The 21,634-nt window shown below is 39.2% G+C and overlaps 1 protein-coding gene, 2 long non-coding RNA genes and 1 pseudogene across 5 annotated transcripts in view; 2 read left to right on the plus strand and 2 right to left on the minus strand.

Moving 5' to 3' along the window:
• Positions 1–21,634, plus strand: part of LOC118277442 (KH domain-containing, RNA-binding, signal transduction-associated protein 2) — a 338,249-nt gene that overhangs the window by 68,248 nt on the left and 248,367 nt on the right. The window lies entirely within an intron of this gene.
• LOC118277448 (uncharacterized) lies at positions 367–11,128 on the minus strand. Of its 2 annotated transcripts, none has more exons than XR_007705667.1 (3): positions 10,812–11,128; positions 10,683–10,738; positions 367–502 (listed from the first exon to the last, which is right to left on the minus strand). It is a non-coding gene; the product is annotated as an uncharacterized LOC118277448 (long non-coding RNA). The 2 variants fall into 2 exon arrangements; XR_004783765.2 differs by lacking the exon at positions 367–502 and adding an exon at positions 6,772–6,921.
• LOC126911138 (uncharacterized) lies at positions 11,868–13,962 on the plus strand (annotated as a pseudogene).
• Positions 17,682–18,867, minus strand: LOC118277450 (uncharacterized). The gene is made up of 3 exons (XR_004783768.2): positions 18,514–18,867; positions 18,388–18,437; positions 17,682–17,798 (listed from the first exon to the last, which is right to left on the minus strand). It is a non-coding gene; the product is annotated as an uncharacterized LOC118277450 (long non-coding RNA).

Below are 21,634 nucleotides of genomic sequence, written 5' to 3' on the forward strand. Positions count from 1 at the left end.
AGTATTTGTAGTATCAAGTAGTCATTGCGCATTGAGATCGTCGCGCGATCCCCGACGCCCGGAGTGTCTCTCGTGACGGCTGGGGCGTGAGGAGGTTCGTTCCCTCACGTACCGTGCGTCCTCTTAGCTAGCATGACTGTTTCACAGAAGGAGGAGACGGCATCCCAGTCCTCCTTGCTCCGCACCATAGCTTGTACCAATGCCGGACGCGAAAGGTCGAGTCGGGAACGGGGTGGTTTTTAGTCATTAGGAGTCTGACACTCCCTCTCGCTTTGCCCAAGGCGGGAGAAGTAATTGGATGATTTTCTACCCTCAAAAAAAAGGTACGGTTGGAAAAAAATTAAAAGGGATAAACTTAACATCAATCCTTTATTGAGACAAAAACACAAACAAAACAAAAGCTTAATATATTAGTATTTATGCATGCGAAGGTCGTTATAATTGTTTGATGTCCAACGTTGGCTGCTTCCTCGTCCACCACCAGCCCAACAGGTGTTCCAAGCTGTGTAAAAAGGAAAAATTATTCAATTAGAAAAGTTTATGCGAAAAATTTATATATTAACATGACATAAACTACTTATACATTTTAGTTCATCTGGTTCAACCACCAATAACGTTCCGCTGCTTCGCCTTCATCGCCGAAGGCGGGCGACCATGGAGTCCTTTTAAATCGCTTATGATCCTTGTTATTAGCACCCCGTGTTGCATCATGGTGATCAATATCCTTCAAATATATAACGATTGTATCGACATTTCCAGTGTCAGCAACATGATGAGACACGGGCTTAGAATCAGGCGCGACGTGTTTCGCAAATACTGCGCCCAGCACCACACACAGATAGAAAACGGATAGAAACTTGATTGTGGCCGACATTTTGTTGAGATTATTGCACAACGACGAGTTAAACAGTAATGTATAAAGTCCGATCACATTGATCGCTTTTATACCACCGTGGTAGCAATGAACAATGCGCGCGGGTTGCAATGACATATAAAAATAATTGTAAAACAAGACATTAAATGTCTTGTAATAAAATCTGGTGGCTTTAATATAGATCACAATCACATCTTTGTGTTCAAGGCATTTCTTTTATTACTATTCTTGACATACATACATAATAATGTAAGCCTACTTTTTTCTTCCATACCCATGCATAAAGAGCTATCAGACGACCCGGAGCTGCGGACTACCTAGCGGGGTACCGGGGCTCCGGCAAGGGAGCCCCGGTACCCCGCTAGCTTAGGGTAAGGCGGTTGGGAGTTTCAGCAAGAATTTGAAACTCCCAACCGCCTTACCCTAGGCGGGAGAAGTCATTGAATGATTTCCTGCCCTTAAAAAAACTGTGCTAAAAAAAGAATTACTTTATTAAGGTGCGTAAAATTGTCTTTCATAGGGTAGACACCTTGAAAAGATAGAGGCTTTTTTTCTTTTTTTTTTCTTTTTAATTTAATATTTAAAAATATAATAATCAAGTATAAGAAATAAATAAATGAACATAAAATAGTATTAAATCTTGATTTGGCTCGCGAGGTTGTCGATATGTGGAATGTGGATTCGGCTATCATTGTGCCGATAGTCGTGTCGGCCAATGGATTGATCCCAAAAAGCCTCGACATCTATCTTGGCGTTGGGCGGATGGATTAAGGGCCTGATGCAGAAGGCAGTACTCCTTGAAACGGCACGTATTGTGAGGTTCTGTCTCTGGAGCCCTAACCACCGGTAGCTTGGACCATGCTCTCGCTACTGGTCGGCTCCTATTTTTATATTTTTAAATATTATTTTATTTTGTATTTTGTAAGTAGTATGTATTATGGAAAATAAATAAAGTTTACTTTCGTATATACACGTTTTATTCTGGTTTTTCCTGTGTACATAATATATAATACATAATATCTTTTTATTCGTTCCCCCCTATCAAATATCGTCTGAGCACAAATCGTTCGTTCATGTCATTCTTCACACACTCTATTCATTATTTCTTTGTTCGTTTTATTCCCATTCAGTCATCTATACTTTGACTGCCTCGTAGGCCGAGTGGTTGCAAGTGCGACTGCCGACCCTTGCCCTAAGAAATAAGAAAATATTATGTTGCTAATATGCAGGCCCAGTTATACAATTAAGTGTGGGAGTTTAAGTGTGGGAGAGCCATGCTTCGGCACGTATGGGCCGGCTCGACCGGAGTGATACCACGGCCTCACAGAAAACCGACGTGAAACAACGCTTGCGTTGTATTTCGTTGTGTGAGTGAGGTTACCGGAGGCCCAATTCCCCCCTTCCCAATCTTCCTCATCCCCATTTCCGAACAACAACCCTTAAATTCCTAACTCCCAAAAAGTCGGTAACGCACTTGTAAAGCCTCTGGTGTTTCAAGTGTCCATGGGCGGCGGCGACTGCTTACCATCAGGTAATACGTCTGCACGATTACTCATGTCTCATAAAAAAGAAACTATTCATACCATCCAACTAGAACTGTATTAAAGCTTGTATTATTACTGGATATGCTATAAGTGCCGCCCCGCACTCTGCGCAATAAGGAGGCGGTCTTCTTGCGAATGATGACCTGAAAACCATCAACGCGACCCCTCGCAAGCATTGTACACGCACTACAGAGGGCCACAGCAACATCCTGAACCCATTCTTATATTGAACGCGCAAGGCACAGTACGTTCTCTGAGTATAAATAACCCACAGACTACTCTTTTTTTTTTATTCAAAGTTTTAACATAAATTGTGGCCTTAAATCTAGACTCGCCAAACTGTAATTAAACAATTTTAACAAATCAAATAACTTACATCAAAGTCTGTCTAACTACAGGACATAGCGTATTAAGCTTACAATTTTAACTCAATGTAATAAAAATAATACTGACATAGTTGACTCCACCTTGGCCTGCCTCGTTGGCCGAGTGGTTGCAAGTGCGACTGCCGGGCAAGGGGTCTCGGGTTCGATTCCCGGGTCGGGCAAAGTATTACTGGGCTTTTTTCGGATTTTCGAAATTTTCTCAGTGGTAGCACGGAGTCTGGAAATGTGCCCGGTATATGGCAATAGGCTCACCACCTATTACATGGGACTTACAACATAAATTGTGAAAAGTGGGTGTACATTGTGCACCTCTGCCTACTCCTTCGGGGATTAAAGGCGTGACGATATGTATGTATGTATGTTGACTCCACCTTAAAAAACATGTAGAAAGTCTGGGGTGTTTCTTCAAAAAACTTTAACATTGATATGTAACAAATCTTTATTATCCCACGTTGTTAAGCATCGTGGTAACTTATCATTATATTTTTATTGGATTGGTTGAGAGCCGTGTCACAGCTTAATTTATTGAAACCAAATTTTGAGTTTCAATTAGCAGAAATGTTATGGTTCAGGATAATGCCGTCGTTAACTTATTGTGTTATTTTTTTTATGAAGTATCACCCTTTGTCGGTATGCCTAAAAAAGTGAGATCTAACATGATCTGCAAAATAAGCCTCTCTGGGACTACAATAATTAAAAGAACCAGGTGAAACCACAGAAACTTTTATTTAGACAAAAATAAAGTTAATTTCTTTTTATAATAATTATGATGTATTATTTGCTTGTCGTTATCATTTTAACATTTCATAATAAGATTCCCTATCCATTTACATTAAACTTTAAGACTTAATATAGCATAATTTTGTTAGGTAATGTATATTTTTTCTAATCGTAATAATGATTAAGCATAATATTCTAAAGCATAACAATGTCAAGCATAAATTTATTTACGCATAATACAGTAAGTGAGCATGTAGTGTGTAGGGTTTCTGTCACAGCTCCGGTGCTGCGGGTCTCCGGCGGACCCACGCAGCTGATCGTCATAGACGACTTTTGCTCACCACCGCAGCTTCGACTGTCCGACTGCTCCTCGCCCCTACGCGCCTACGCGATTCTAAATTACACTCTAGGGGTAGGACAAACAAGACAAAGTGAAGTCGGTTTTGCAGCAATTCGGTTCTGTCACTAACTTTTGTTGCACATTATATACAATTTTTAACCGACATTAATATTTAATTGTTACAGAAACTATAGCAAATTGATTTGATCCGAAATAATTATGTATGGGGCACCAACACCATTTCCTACACAAAGTCATTAGGCCTTCTAACGTTATGCGAATTAAATTTATGCGAAAACAAATTAGTCTTTAAGATGACTATGCCAACACAAAATGTATGCCTAAAAAAATTATGCCAAAATCGTCATGAAAATTATAAGCCAAAATTATAAGTTGACAAGGGACGATATAAGTCTCTCAGTTTGTCCAATTCTGCCATTTCTTCCAATTCATTTTCCCGTGGTGTTCTTTTAAATCGATTATGATTGTTGTTATTAGCACCCAATGTTGCAAAATCTTCCAAATATATAACGATTGTTTTGGCACCACTGTCAGCAACATGATGAGACACGGGCTTAGAATCAGGCGCGACGTGTTTCGCAAATACTGCGCCCAGCACCACACACAGATAGAAAACGGATAGAAACTTGATTGTGGCCGACATTTTGTTGTCAGAATAGAGTCAGATCACATTGATCGCTTTTATACCACCGTGGTAGCAATGACATATTTACACAAATACATTTATTTCAAACTTAATAATCTAAAAATCAATAAAAATTACAATAAAATCAAGACATTCAATATAATTTATGAGCTGTAATAAAAGCTATTGGCTTTAATATAACTATTTATATCAATAAGAAATAGGTAACTTATAAATAAAAAGTGGAAAATATCGACTTGATCTTGGGCAATCTCTATGTTGATCGTCCACCGTCATTTCAGCCTCACTGGTTAATAATTATGTGCATGTTAACGCACCCACTACAGGAGACAATCCTAGAGTAGGGCAACGACTCATCAATACAGGGTGACTTTGAAATCGACGTATACATACAATTATTAAATACAATTATTTCCTACAAAATTTGTCCTGAAGTCTCTGGTTTGAAAGTGGCTAGTTTCTGAGATATTCGAAATTTTTGGTTTTGGTCAAAAAATCCCGAATTGACTACAAAAACATAAATAAAAAAATACTGGTTTGATTTAAGTTGTTTTAGTTTCCAACAGTTGCCAATACATCAATAAACATTTATGAATACTAATGATGGCAGAAATATCATTCGTTTTAAAATAGTTTTGTGTTACTAATTTGGTCAATAGAAAACTGGATTTATTTAAGGACATAAATGAGAACGAAACAACTGCTGAGACTTACCGGATACATTTCGGAGAGTGTGCGGGGGAATTGCATAACTTGATTCCTCCTAGTCCTTTCCATCATCGAACCACAAGACAATCGGCGAGGCGTCACCGTTTCATGGTGGATATCCCACCCACACGCATGAAGCGCTTCGCTTCAAGCTTCCTTGTGCGAACTGCTAGGGAGTGGAACTCCTTGCCGGAGTCTGTGTTTCCTGATGGGTACAACCTGGGTGTCTTCAAAGCCCGAGTGAATAGGTTGCTTATGGGCAGACGTGCTCCATCGTAAGCCGCATCATCACTTACCATCAGGCGATATAGCGACCAAACGTCGGCCCATTAAGCATAAAAAAGACAAACGTAAAATTATTTTAAAAAATCTCATAAAAAGTAATAATCACACTGACAATGTGTAAAAAGAAAAGGGCAATTTCAAAAGCATCTTCATTTGCAATTTTATTCAATGTGACCTCACCTACACTGAATAAATACCCGCACACGCTTTAAAATGATAAATGATATTTATTTTTGCAAATAGGTTACAATGTAACTCTTTGACACGTCAATCTCTTAAATAACTATACCTAATGCGCTCTAAGAAGGTGCGGCTGACAGATGCCAGTATGACGTTGACGTCTCTCTTTAGGGATGGACATTAGAAAAATCTTTTTTTATCGTTATCGATACTCGCAGCATACATTGAATTCTCTTGAATTTTTTTATTAAATGTGTGTGTTATTTAGTTGTGCAGTCTAACTACGTGTATATACTTGTCAAAATAAATATTTTATGACCGAGCCCTGAGGTGTTTCAGAGTTACAGTTTTACAGAACCGTGAAGAAAACAAGGATATAGTAGTTTGTATATGTTAGATTAAGTACCACCACGCATTATCAATGGCGCCGGAAATGTCTAGAAAATGCCTACTACATATTTCTGCTTAGATAATGTCACTGTGGTTTGGGCAGAGAGAGCCGCGTCTACAGTGGATTTACCCACATAATTAAAGGTTTTTTAAGAATGATAATTGAACGACGCACGATTTTCGTTTTTTATTCTAAAAAAACATCGACTACCTATCCATCGTAGCCGTACATCCCATCACTAAACACGACTATGGCTTTACGTTATACGCATAACACTTTACTTTATTTTTCATTTCATTAGATTTTAATTGAATACTAGAACATTCCGGTTGGTTTTAATTTAATTAACTACGCATCCGAATGATTTAACATAATACGAATGTGATACAGCTAAAATATTAAGGCATAATTTTTAAATCGCAACAACTTTCAAGAGTGATACGAAACGTTACTGAATCTGTCAGCCGCACCTTCTTAGAGCGCATTAGGTATAGATGAGGCGGGCTACTTATGTCTGTAAGGGTAACTTTTAGGGCCTATGCACACCACGTTTTATCAACGCGCCGTCGACGCGCGTTTGTAGCGGTCTACGGTCAAACTAAATATGCATCATCGCTGTAATGACGGCGAGCTCAAAATATGCCTTTCTGGGGCCACAATAATTAAAACAACCACGTGAAACCACACAAACTTTTATTGAGACAAAAACACAAACAAAACAAAAGCTTAATATATTAGTATTTATGCATGCGAAGGTCGTTATAATTGTTTGATGTCCAACGTTGGCTGCTTCCTCGTCCACCACCAGCCCAACAGGTGTTCCAAGCTGTGTGAAAAGGAAAAAATATCATCAGGAAAAAAATTAAGTTAGATATTGAAGTTTAAACTTAATATTTAACTCAAAGGTTATTGACTGACTGACAGACATAATATATCTATCAACGCACAGCCCAAATACATACATACATATCGTCACGCCTTTAATCCCCGAAGGTGCACATGATGTCACTGCACAATGTACACCCACTTTTCACAATCTATGTTGTAAGTTCCATGTAATAGGTGGTGAGCCTATTGCCATATACCGGGCACATTTTTAGACTCCGTGCTACTACTGAGAAATTGTTGAAAATCCAAAAAAAAGGCCAGTAATATTTTGCCCGACCCGGGACCCCTTGTCCGGCAGTCGCACTTGCGACCACTCGACCAACGAGGCAGTCATTTGGCATGCATTTCTATGACTTGGTAAAAATATATAATAATAGTTTTCATCCCAGAAATGTCACAGGAACGGGGACTCATGAAATTCCAGGACTGACTATCTTTTAAACAACGTGATCTATTTTAATGAAAATCGGTACAACAATAGTTTGAAATCTGGGAAACGACGTTTGATAGTTTTCATCCCAGACATCTCACGTGAACTATGCGTTAAAATCCCGGGACTCTATATTCTAAACGACTGTACCCTATTTGATTGAAATACGGTACAACGACGGATGAGACCTGTCTATAGATTTATTATAAGTACATATTTTTTTTTTTTTTTTTTTTTAATAATAAGGAACATGGAAGACTTACAGCTAAAAAAAAAAACATATTATGAACAGAAAGTTGGACTGTCAGCCAATAACAAGTCCTCACTTTTAAAATACAGAGTAATAAAATTAAAAATCATATGGACACTAGGTACTTATGCAGTTGTAAAAAAGAAAACACATAGATAGAAAAAACAGATACACTATAGTGTTTAAATTGTACATCGATAACACTGTTGCATAAAACTGATCAAATGAAAAAGTGTCGGCTCAAGCACCTCCTAACAGAGGGCACACTACTCAGGAATGGATCTATGTCGCACTGTTTACAAAGCTCATTCAAGTTTCTGCTTGCACGCACAATGTACGAATTCTGTCGATAATTTGTTGAGGATAATGGCACACGCAAAGGCTGATAAAAACGTTTTGACTTTTTAGGGGTGTTAAAATAAAATTTGGACAAAATTTCGGGGCAGTTTATATTATTGTTGAAAATTTTTAATAAACAAGCACAGTCCGAGATCTCGCGGCGAGTAACCAGGGGTAATATATGATACTTTTTACAGAGGTTTAGGTAATTTTCAGACTGATACGGTATTTTTTGATGGTAACATAGGTATTTAATAAATCTCTTTTGAATACTCTCTATGCGGTTGATATATTTATGATAGCATGGGTTCCATATTTCAGACGCGTACTCCAAGTGGCTTCTTACAAAAGTACAGTATAGAATTTTTAAGGTTTTGGCTTGAGAGAAGCACTTGGATAACCTCATTATAAAACCCAGTGATCTGGACGCCTTAGCTACTATTGCGTCAACATGCGTTTCAAAAGTGAGCTTAGAATCATGGTAAACTCCCAGATCACGGATGGAGTCTAATCTGGGTAAAACTTGATTTCCTAGGGTATATGATGAGGCAATATTTGAACGCTTTCGAGAATACGTGATAACCGAACATTTTGCGGGATTGAGATCAAGTTTACTTCGTTGACAGTAGTCCTCAAGTCGGCGCAGGTCGTCTTGGAGTGCTATTACGTCCATTCGCGAAGATATTGTGGCATATATTTTCATATCGTCAGCGAAACACAGTAGTTTGGATGAGGTCAAGCAAGAGTCGATGTCGTTAACATAGATAACAAAGAGCAAAGGACCGAGCAACGAACCCTGCGGCACACCACTAGGAACAGGAACCCAGCTAGAAATGTAATTGTTGAGTACCACTGCTTGGGACCTGTTCTCAAGGTAAGAGGTAAACCATCTCAGTAGATCTCCGCGTATTCCCATACTATTTAACTTTGCATTTAGAATATTATGATCAATACGGTCAAATGCCTTGCTATAGTCTGTATAAACGACATCGACCTGCTCACCGTTATCCATGGCGGCTGTGATAAAGTCATTGAGAAGAATAAGGTTTGTGACAGTAGACCTTCCTTTCAAAAAGCCATGTTGGACTGAACTAAAAGAGTTTTTTAGAGCATTATAAACCTGATTATATATTAATCTTTCAAAAACCTTAGCTATAATACACAGTTTAGATATCGGCCTGTAATTAACAATGTCTGTTTTTACTCCTTTTTTGAGAACAGGCGTTATAAACGCGGATTTCCATACTTGCGGAACTACACCAGTCGATAATGATTTTTTAAATAAAATTGAAATAGGTTGAACTATCGAAGGCGCACATCGCACAAGAAGTTTGGATGAGATATTATCAGGACCTGGCGCTTTAGATGTGTCTAATGTTCGTAGCAAATTAATAATTTCATCAGTATTAACATTGATACTTGAGATATCAGAGGAAGAATTCGATGATTCAGTAAAAATAATAGGAGAAGAGTTTGGATGATGACATATGCTAGGATTTAAAAATGTGGAGTGGAAATAATCGGAAAAAGCTTGGCAAATAGATTCCCCAGTTTGAAACGTATCACTATTATAGTTCAAGGTACTTGGCATTGCATTTGAACTATAACGTTTCTTTACAAAAGTCCAAAAATATTTCGGGTTATTTTTTATAGATAATTCAGTCAAATCCAAATAGCTACGATAACATTGAGATTCCATATCTTTTACTCTCTCACGAAGAAGCTTAAATGTGTATTCATCAGACTTGTTACCGTATGTTTTAAATTTTTTAAAATATTTATATTTTTCTTTAATTGTTCTAATTAATGATAAACTATACCAAGTAGGATATTGTTTATTTCGAAACAGTTTCTGTGGAATATATTTGGTTTGTAAGTCGAGAATAAAATTGTTAAAAAAGTTCACTGAATCATCGATTGATCGCGATGAAAACTCAGTTTCCCAATCAGTCGCGCTAATGTCTTTGTTAATTGAATCGTAATCACCTTTATCAAATAAAAATTGAGTACGAGGCGCAGACTCGAGAGGTATCGTCACGAACAAATCCAGATTAATTAATAATGCTGGGTGATAAGCATCAATGGACACCAACGGACAAGAACATTCGGTTACAGTTACCACTTCATGGAAAAGCACCAGATCTAGGATCCTACCATATTTATTCGGCACGCCGTTATACTGACTAAAATATTATAGAAACTAAGAACCTTATTGAGCCTATTGTCTACAAAAGGTCCTAAGAACACGTAAAAACTCTTAGCGAATGCATGTCTGGTTTGAGGCTCTATGCAAACCAAGTCCTTCCCTCTCCTTTCAGAAGGTACAGGGTTATGATGAGTTTGAGGATCTTGTTTTGTGATCTGTGTGTTTGTGTGATATGTTGTCAAACACTACCTTTCTACTGCACAGCACAGAGGTAGTGTATTATATTCGGTTAAATGTGGTGAATAGAAACTCAGGGGTGGAATAGAAACAATTTTTTATTAGGATTATTAGTTTGTTTTCATATTTTTGGTTTTAATAGAGCATTTTTGGTTTTAATAATGAATTAATAAAAATATTAAAATGGTGTAAATAGTTCTAAATTACGTGAAAACACAACAAAATGTTGTTCCTATTCACCCCCGATTTGTTTCTATTCACCCCGTTTTACGGTTCTAGCATTGTTTCTATACTTACTTGTCTGTCGTCATTGATCCCAGCATGTGTTTGAACATTAGAGGAAGCGTGCTAAGCTGAAAAAAAATATTAGGTTTAAGTTACAACTACGGTTGAGCTCTAGTTAAAGAATGTATAAAGAATACTTACTATGTCGTGTCGTTTTCTATATCCTTTGCCAGTTCCCTTTTGACACGCTTATTGTGCTGACCATTGTTGCCGTGTACATTATTACCAGCTTGCCCCATCATCTTGTTATCAGAACTCAACAAATGTATAACTATTTTCTCGATATTTGCAACGTCAGCAACTCGATAAGTCATTGTGTTAGAATCGACTGCATTGTGATTCGCAAATACTGCGCCCAGCACCACACACAGATAGAAAACGGATAGAAACTTGATTGTAGCCGACATTTTGTTGAGATTGTTTCACATCGACGATGCGGATAGTTAATATGGAGTCCCATCATAGTGATCGCTTATATACAGTAGTTGCAATTAGGTTCGTAGACAGTTTTAAGGTCACTAGTAGAGTAGGTAATAAATAATAATAATTTATTGATTGTGATAAAAGCCTTCTATCTTTTCAAGGTATCTACCCTATGAAAGACAATTTTTTCGCTCCTTAATAAACTAATTCTTTTTTTTTAGCAAAGCTTTTTTTTAAGGGTGGAAAATCATCCAATGACTTCTCCCGCCTAGGGTAAGGCGGTTGGGAGTTTCAAATTCTTGCTGGTTACAAATCGACCCGTTCCTACTTCTGCTCTTAGAGCCGGAGCCCTGGTACCCCGCTAGGTAGTCCGCAGCTCCGGGTCGTCTGATAGCTCTTTATGCATGGGTATGGAAGAAAAAAAGTAGGCTTACATTATTATGTATTTATGTCAAGAATAATAATATAATTGCCTTGGATTGATGGACATGTGATTATAATTTATTATTACACTAGCGACCCGCCCCAGCTTCGCACGGGTGCAATGGTGATATATTATACCTGTATTATACATAAAAACCTTCCCCATGAGTTACTCTATCTATTAAAAAAACCGCATCAAAATCCATTGCGTAGTTTTAAAGATTTAAGCGTTCATAGGGACATACAACATGACAGAAAAAGCGACTTTGTTTTATACTATGTAGTGATTCAAGCCACCTTTATAGCAGTAATAATTTATAATTAATGTATTGATAAAACAGTTATTTCAACATGGCATTGCAACCCCCGCACATTATTCATTACTACCACGGTGGTATAAAAGCGATCAATGTGATCGGACTGTTTAACTCGTCGTTGTGCAATAATCGCAACAAAATGTCGGCCACAATCAAGTTTCTATCCGTTTTCTATCTGTGTGTGGTGCTGGGCGCAGTATTTGCGAAACACGTCGCGCCTGATTCTAAGCCTGTGTCTCATCATGTTGCTGACAGTGGAAATGTCGATACAATCGTTATATATTTGAAGGATATTGATCACCATGATGCAACACGGGGTGCTAATAACAAGGATCATAATCGATTTAAAAGGAACCCATGGATACAAAAGTGGGTAGATCCTATGGACGAACAGGTGAAAGACAGAGAAATGGAACGTTACGCACTCAACTGGTAATAATCAGACTACATGGTATGTATATAATATGTATAAATAGTTTATCTAATGTTAATATTTCAATCCATTTTCAACCGGATAAACTTTTCTAATTGAATGATTTTTCCTTTTCACACAGCTTGGAACACCTGGTGGGCTGGTGGTGGACGAGGAAGCAGCCAACGTTGGACATGAAAAATTATAACGACCTTCGCATGCATAAATACTAATATATTAAGTTTTTGTTTTGTTTGTGTTTTTGTCTCAATAAAAGTTTCTGTGGTTTCACGTGGTTGTTTTAGTTATTGTGGTCCCAGAGAGGCATATTTCCAATTTGAGACAATTGGTGCATCACAGGGATTGATGTTAAGTATATCCCTCTTAATGTTTTTCTAACCTTACCTACATTATGTGAGCACCGTTTTTGAAACATAGATCCCTTAAATTCTCAACTACTAGAAGGCCGGTTTTCCGGCTGACTGGCAGATCCCACAAGTCCAAGCAGGTTTTGTCAAAGGAAGGGGCACACGAGAACAGATCCTTAATGTAAGACAAATCATTGAGAAGTCGTATGAATTCAACACCTCTTTCATTATGTGCTTCGTTGACTACAGCAAGGCTTTTGATTGTGTCGACTGGCAGAGCTTGTGGAGGGTTTTGTCGGATCTGGGAGTACCGCTACATCTCACTGCTCTTCTCCAATCACTTTACCATAACAACCAAGGCAAGGTAAAGATTAATGACATCCTCTCAAAGCCCTTCAATTTTAAAAAGGGAGTCAGACAAGGTTGCGTATTGTCTCCCATACTATTCAACATATATGGCGAGTACATCATGAGGCGTGTCTGCGAAGACTGGGAGGGTGGAATTACTATTGGCGGATCAAAAATATCTAACTTGCGCTATGCTGACGACACCACCCTTTTTGCAGCTAGTGAGGAGGAGATGTCAGTGTTGCTGGCGAGGCTGGAGCAGGTCAGCGTGGAGTTGGGGCTCCATATAAACAGGGCTAAAACTAAGGTCATGATTGTGGACCGTAGCAAATCTCTTTCTATGTCTGGCACACTAAACCTGGATACAGTGAACGAGTTCGTCTCCCTAGGCTCGACCATAACCAACAATGGGTCATGTGAACAGGACATTAGAAGACGCATTGGGATGGCAAAGAGTGCTATGTCACAGCTGAACCGCGTATGGGCCGACAGGAACATATCTCGCAAGACCAAAAGAAAGCTCGTCACCTCCCTCATATTCTCCATCTTCCTGTATGGCGCTGAGACCTGGACCCTCAAAAGGGCTGATCGTTGCCGGATTGATGCCTTTGAAATGTGGTGTTGGAGGAAAATGCTCGGTATTCACTGGACAGAGCGTCGGACCAACGAGTCTATACTAGCCGAACTCCAATCACCCATGACGCTCACCACCATCTGCCAAAGAAGATTGTTTTGACTTCTTTGGTCACATTGCCAGGAAGAGAGGTGATAACCTGGAAAAGTTGCTGATCACAGGAAAGGTAGATGGAAAAAGACCAAGGGGCAGGAGTCCGATACGTTGGTCGGACCAAATCCGTGCCACACTGGAGACCACAGTCTGCGACGCCATCCACATCGCCGAAGATAGAACAGCATGGCGAAATATAGTGAACCAGAGAGTTATTCGTCGGGGTCACGACCCTCAGCATTGAGGATAAACGACGCAAGGAGGAGGAGAAGGCCGGTAACTATAGGCAGCGGCGATTGCTTACCATCACGTGATCCGTCTGCTCAATTACCGGCTCATACCATAAGAAACGCTCTTTTAAAGCTTAGGGTAAATAAAGCACATGATGAATTCATACATTTGGTATGCTTTGTTTATTATTTTGCCGATGCAAAAGTCTAGGCAAAGTTTGGACTTAACTATTACACAAGACCGGATCGAGGGTAGTCGAGTAAGAGGTGTATGTCATAGGGTATAAGTGAAGCTAAAGATGTTCTTGTTTTTGGCAATTCTTAGGTTTATGTAAACTTAATTCATTTAGGCATTTAGGTAAACTTAATTTAACATTGTAACTAAGACAGTAATAACTCAGTTCATCCAAATCCTATTGGAAATGAGTGCAGTCTTCTACAGTATTAATACTTTTGTAGTTTTAAAGATCAACAGCGCACAAGAGGAATTTGGTATGATGAAAGTAATTCCCTATGTCATTGACAAAAATATTAAATAGTAGAGGTCCAAGGATAGACCCTTGCGAAGCACCAGACGTCACTTCGGTAGTATTTGAGCTGTATTGGTTGATGACAACGCTTTGAAAGCGATTTCTTATACACGAGGCGAATCAACGCAATATATTTCCTTGAATTCCATTAAAGGAGATTTTACTTCGTAGCGTCTAAGGGTCCACCTTGTCAAAAGCCTTGCAAAAATCTGTGTGCATCGTTTCGACCTGTGCACCAGAATCAACACTATGAAACAGGTAGCTGGAAAATGTTTGTAGCTTTGTTTGTTTTGTGTTTCTGGCTTTTAGTCAGTACCAGCTTCTTTATCTGGACCGTGTTCAGCGGCGTGCGATTCGGATTATTGAGTGTCGGGATATTTCAAACCAACTGGAAAATTTGGCAATGCACAGATATGTAGCTTCGCTGTGCATTCTCTATCGCTTATACCACAGGGAGTGCTCTGAGAAATTGTTTAGTCTGTTACCTGCCGCGTCTTTTCGCAATCGACCTATACGACAGCACTTCCATCCCCATCATGCAAATGGTTGGCAGGCCCCAAGTTCTGTGCTTTCTCACCTATCGTCGGCGGTATTTCCGAACCGATACAATCTACAAACTTTCAAGAAAAGATGGCTATGATGGTATGGCTCACATATGTGAGCTAAGCTAAACTAAGGGTAACAGTCCAAGTTGCGTCATTTGACAAATACATGCAACCTGCACAAACAATAGGCGGCCTACAAATGAAATATATATTTTGCTTATTGCTTACAAACATAGAAAACTGTTTGGACGACTGTGGACGACGATGGACGTCTGACTTTGAGATTATCCAAGATCAAGGCGATTTTTATCACTTTTTAGGGTTCCGTAACCAAATGGCAATTAACGGAACCCTTATAGATTCGTCATTTCTGTCTGACCGCCCGTCCGTATGTCACAGCCATTTATTTCCGAAACTGTTAGGACTACATTGTTGAAACTTTGTAGGTGATGTATTCTGGTAACAGCTATTCGAATTTCAATAAAAATGTATAAACTAAAAAATTATAGGGGGGCGCTATCCGTGATGGGTGTCTCTGAATAAGCCTTTAAAATAGGGATTAAGGTTCCTAAAACCATTTTTCGTCAAAATCAATTGTTTGAAAAATAGACGCTTGCAAAATGGAAAAATTATTGTCCCCCCCTCTAACTTTTAAAATAAGAGAGTGAGAAAACGAAATAAAATATATGCTATAGATTTCAATAGAAATGTTTCAACGAAAATTGGTTTGAATGAGGTATCATTATTAGTTTTTAAGAAATAATACATTTTCAAAAAACGCAAATATAACTTGGTCGTTCGTACAAAGACTATGTAAAACCAAGTTATTTTATATTATGCTATCTGCTTGCTGCTACGGATTTTTTTAATTAATAACTTGCCCATTTCTTATTGATATCAATCATTTATTATAGCCTATAAATTACATTAAATGTATTGTTTTTGCAAATGACGATAGGCGAATTTGTATGAAGTGTGAATGACGTAACGTAAAGTCGGGTTAAGATATCAGCTTCAAAATATAGTTGCAAGATTCCATTTCAGAGACACACACACACAAACATTGTTAAATTAAAGATTGTATAATCATTTTCATCGTGATATAACCATGATCCCTTCTTTTATACTCTCAATCAGGGATATGATGCATCACACCCGGTTTTATATTTTTACCGGTTGATCGATTACCGGATTACGTATGACCTTTCTTAAGAACCTACAAGGCTACCAAGTGGTACCCGAATATATTCGCTTGTACCGCAAATTGAATCGGGTCGACTTTTTATATTTTACGTTTCATTTTTGTTTTGTTATTTATTTTTATTACAAGTCGTTTCCTTTAATACAGACAGCACTAATTCGATTTAAATATAACTTGGATTTAAGTATATATGCAACGTCACGCCTTTTATTCCTGAAAGGGTAGGCAGAGGTGCACAACTGCACATTACGGCACGTAATGCCGCTGTACAATGTACAATTGTACACCCACTTTTCACCATTTGTGTTATAAGCTACTACTGAAACATTTTCGAATAACCGATAAAGCCCAGCTGTACTTTACCCGACACGGGAATCGAACCCGAGACCCCTTGCCTGGCAGTCGCACTTGCGACCACTCGACCAACGAGGTAGTAGCTTGTTTTAATTTAGACAGCACTGATTCGATTTAATTATAACTTGGATTAAGGTATGATATGGTTAATGTATTGTGGATTGCATTGTAAATAATTGTTTTTTGTAATATAAAAAATTGCGTAATGAGCGCCTCTCGACATCAAATATAACAGTTTGGCGAATTCATATTTAAGCCCACACAATTTGAAAAACTTTATAGTAAAATAGTTCCCGAGATTAGAGTATTCAAACAAAATAAACAAACTCTTCAGCTTTATAGTATATCTTTGAAATAAGTATTCTTGTTGATCAGTAAAATTAAATTTATTGCAAAAGCAGCTGAGTTTGATCTTCCTCAAAGTGCTTTCATGTCTACTACCCAAGCATAATAACCCTTATAATGAACACATTAGAGTCATGTGATCCTTAGTATTTAGTTATTTTTCTCATAAAGAAAAAAACCTTAAAGCGAACTAATAAGGACCTGAAGACTGAAGCTATTGCGTGAATGAACTTATATTTTGTACGTCAACATTTTAGGAATAAGAAGGGTCCCAATGTAGAACCTTGAGGAACGTCCATTTTTATTTCACATAATTTAGAATTAACACTATTTATGATGGATTGTCCACTACTGCACAATAGCTTTACCTACATAAGACGGTTTGCCATAATCTACGTGCTGGGAAGGCAGTTTGCAGATCATGTTTATCAGAGGTCGCTGTTGTCTGGTATTAAAGCTAGTGCTCAATGGTTATGGATAAAATTTTGTCTAACAGAGGAGGATAGAAAAGAAGCACCTAGTGAATGTAATCCTATATTTATAAAGCTATAAAGTTTCGAAAATTTCTCAGTAGCAGCACGGAGTCTAGAATCGTGCCCAGTATTATATTGGCAATAGGCTCACCTCCTATTACATGGGACTTATAACACAAATTGTATAGCGGCATAACTCACCGTAATGTGTATCTCTGCCTACCCCTTCGGCAGTAAAAGGCGTGACGGAGTTAAGATATAACAAAAACCACATGAATAGTCAACTTCATTTATTTTCAATTATAATTTATTATGAGTCGAAACGATAAAGAATTCTTTAAACTAATTGGTTTGTAAGCTGGACAAAATTTTTGTGTTCTAGTAGGTGTGTAGTCTGAAATTGAAGTATATCCATACGCTCTGGTTTGTTCCCTGTAAATAACAAGAAGTTTGGGTTAAATTTTATACAAATTCTGGACTTTAACCACTTTAAGGATCTCGTCTGTTTTAAAAACAAGCACAGTTTCATCGTTTTCTTTATCACCTTACTTCCCCATTTTGCGCAATGCTTTTTAGGGGAGAATATCATCCTATGACTTCTCCTGCCTTGAGTGAGGTGAGAGTGCCTCGCAGACTCTTACTGACTAAAAACCACCCCGTTTCTTCTTCAACTTTGAGCCGGAGCCTCGGTAGCCTAATACGTTGTTCACAGCTTTGGATCGGGCATCAGTCCTATTGTGCTTTGTCTATGGTTGCCTGGCTTTTTGAAGCGCGCGCGGAACGCGACGTGGCGTACGCACGGGTCTGGTTCTGGTCGGGCGTCTAGCTACCCTTGCTCGCTTACGGTAATCGGAGATCACCGATTACATCCCTAAAGACACAGCGGTGGTCAGCCCATCAGGGTACACCACTATATGCTCCACCGTATCCTCAGTTTGTACAGTGTACAGTTACACTACCGTTTCCTAAATCTACTCGATATGATACTAAACTTTGCTTCGAAACTTTTTTAAAAACTTACTTGTTCTTCTTAAATCTCGCATATCCGGACTTTATAATAACTTCACTCCGCTGAAAAAACAAAAGATTGTTGAGTATCACACATTTAAAAGAAACATTATTTTACGATAGAACAAAGAATACTCACAAGCCCTCGTTTTCATCAATATTGAATAATTGCCTTTTGACTCGCATATGATAATCTTTATTATTGAATAATTTATCTCCAACTTCGTTGTGATCAGAATTTCCGAAATATATAACTATCTTATCGACATTTCCACTGTTAGCAACATTATGAGACACGGGCTTAGAATCAGGTGCAACATGGTTAGACGTGGGTTTAGGATCAGGCGCAACGTGATGAGACACTGGCTTAAAATCAGGCTCAACATGTTTCGCACATACTGCGCCTACCACCACACACAGATAGAAAACGGATAGAAACTTGATTGTGGCCGACATTTTGTTGAGATTATTGCACAACGACGACGAAAATAGTATTGTGTACCGTCCGGTCATATTGTTCGCTTTTTATACCAAAAGACTGCACTGGTTTCAATGTCGTCTATAAATATTTATTAAGTTATTAAGTCACAATAATTTATTGGTTACTATTAAAACTATTATTAATTCTCTACACTTTGGAACGAACAAGTAGCTCTACCAGAGGACTGACCGACAGACAGACGTTATTAAAATCTATTGACGTGGCATACGAGACCAACCGCATGTGGGATACGGTGCGGCGCGGCACAAATGCAATCTCAATTGGCTTGATATTTACGCACAAAGTGGAGTCGGTGCCATCACATCATTGTTTATAATGTCGGAAAAATAAACAAAACGAAACGATTCACATGCACGTAGGACATAGCCGCCGCGTGACACCGCATCGCGTTGAATTCGCGTGTCACCGCACCGCTTCGCGTTCGCTTCTAGATCGCTCACGCAGGACATTGCGTTATAATTATTGTAAATCTATCTATAACTTTGATTAAGCGCTATAGTCCCGAAAAATGCAATTTTATTTTCTGTGTGAAAAGAGAACAGGTTTTTTTAATAGTGGGACAGTTTAGACTTGTTATATCATCAGGGGGCCTACTCCGGTTCTCGAATCCAAAGTTTCGTTTAATTTTCGGCCGTAGGTTTTATCGATTTACTAATAGAATTACTTGAAATAACGTTTTATTTTTAATTTCATATCAAAATCTATTTATTTATCTTCCTTTCATTCATTAATTTTTGTTCACGAAAGTTCGCTATAAATAGAATTGCAGTATGCAATCTGCGAAGTTTCGGACGAAATTTCGTTTTTCGTTGAATTAGGGAGGCCCCCAGGTCGTGACAGTCCATTCGGGTGATCCGCGGATATCGCACGATCTCCGGAGAGGCGTCTAACCTCCTTGCCGGACTACCGCCATGGGATTTAGAGGCGAAGGTGCTCGCGCGCGTCTTCAGTTTGCGCACCGACGCGCGTCGCCGGGGCGAAACTCCACTGCCGCGCCAGATAAGTGCGTGGCGGGATGAGCTCCGGCGCGATTTCATGGCGAAATGGCAGCAACGACTGTCGCAACCGAGGGCTGGGCTCGCTGTCATTGCAGCGGTAAGTCCCCTCTTTGAGGAGTGGCTTGAGAGGCGCCACGGCGTCCTCACCTACCGCCTGACGCAGGTGCTTACCGGACATGGGAGCTTCGGTAGGTTCCTGTTTCTGATTGGGCGGGAGGAAACGCCCGGGTGTCATCACTGCGAGGACCGCTCGGAGGATACGGTAGAGCATACGGTCGTGGAATGCCCTGCATGGGCTGAGCACTGCCGTGTCCTCAGGGATGTGGTCAGCGACGGTGACCTCTCGCGTACGGCATTGGTACAAGCCATGGTGCGGAGCGAGGGGGAATGGGATGCCGTCTCCTCCTTCTGCGAAGCAGTCATGCTAGCTAAGGAGGAGGCGGGGCGCGTGAGAGAACAAACCTCCTCACGCCCCAGCCGTCGCGAGAGACACTTCGGGCGTCGGGGATCGCGAGACGATCTCCGGCCACCGTAAGTGCGGGTCTGCGGACGGCGAGCAAGGGTAGCTCACCGCCCGAACAGAACCAGACCAAAGAGCCATCAGACCACCACAGATGGGGCCCAGTAGGGCTGATGCCTGATCTGGAGCTGCGGACTACCTAGCGGGTTTACCGGGGCTCCGGTTGGAAAAGCAGGAGTAGGAACGGGGTGGTTTTTAGTCAGTAAGAGTCTGACACTCCTTCTCGCCTCGCCCAAGGCGAGAAAAGTCATTGGATGATTTTCCCCCCTCAAAAAAAAAAAAAGGTCGTGACAGTCCACTGCCGGCCAATGACCTGGCATGCTTGATCTATCAGAGATCGCTACTGCCATGACTTACTGTGCCAATCATATGGATAGGAAAATGAAGAAAATAAAACACATTAAAATTAATTTTAATTTATTTTATCAATTATATTCTATATTACAGTGTCGCAACGATAAATTGTTTTTTAAATATTTATTTATTTATTATTATAAGGAACGTCAACAGAATAAACACCAACATTAATTAAAAACAAGATGAAGACACAAGATCATCTTATACATATACACGGTGTAACAAAAAGGGGGTATACACATCAAGTGCACGGTTTCTAGACGACATAACAACGATACGGGAAGGGTTTTTTAAACTCATGTTTTCATGGTACCAAGTTATGAATTTTTCCAATACATAAAATTCCAGAAACCGAACATCAAAATTAGGTAGATACTGGTACTAGGCGATCAGATTTACAGAAGAAATGTTTCGTATTTAGCGAGTGCCCCTGTAGTGTTGTGATACGTTTGTATGATGATTTAAAATCAAGATCCATGCGACACCAATTATTTGGTACCAATTTTTTTAAACGTATTTCAAGCTGAAACTTTGTATAGAGATTCTATTCAACCTGTATTCTTCAGTGCTTCTTGATGTATATGGGTATTTTGTTACACACTGTATAGGTAATCTACCTACTGTAGTACTACTCTTCGTCGTCGTCCCCTATAATGCACTTTGCATAATGCTAATCATGTCATATTTTCCTAAATTGACTATTACACTTTTTTTTTCACATTACTTTTATGCGTCTTTCGAAACTTACTTGTTTATCAACATTTTCCCCATCTTGTATGTGAAGCTTACAGAAACCGCGCTGCGCTGAAAACACGAAGGATTTTTTAGGTAGATATAATTTTAAAATTATCGGCAGCCAACGTGGCCACTGCTGGCCAAAAGC

Source organism: Spodoptera frugiperda, chromosome 10, assembly GCF_023101765.2.
Source record: "Spodoptera frugiperda isolate SF20-4 chromosome 10, AGI-APGP_CSIRO_Sfru_2.0, whole genome shotgun sequence".
NCBI classification, from domain to species: Eukaryota; Metazoa; Arthropoda; class Insecta; order Lepidoptera; family Noctuidae; genus Spodoptera; species Spodoptera frugiperda.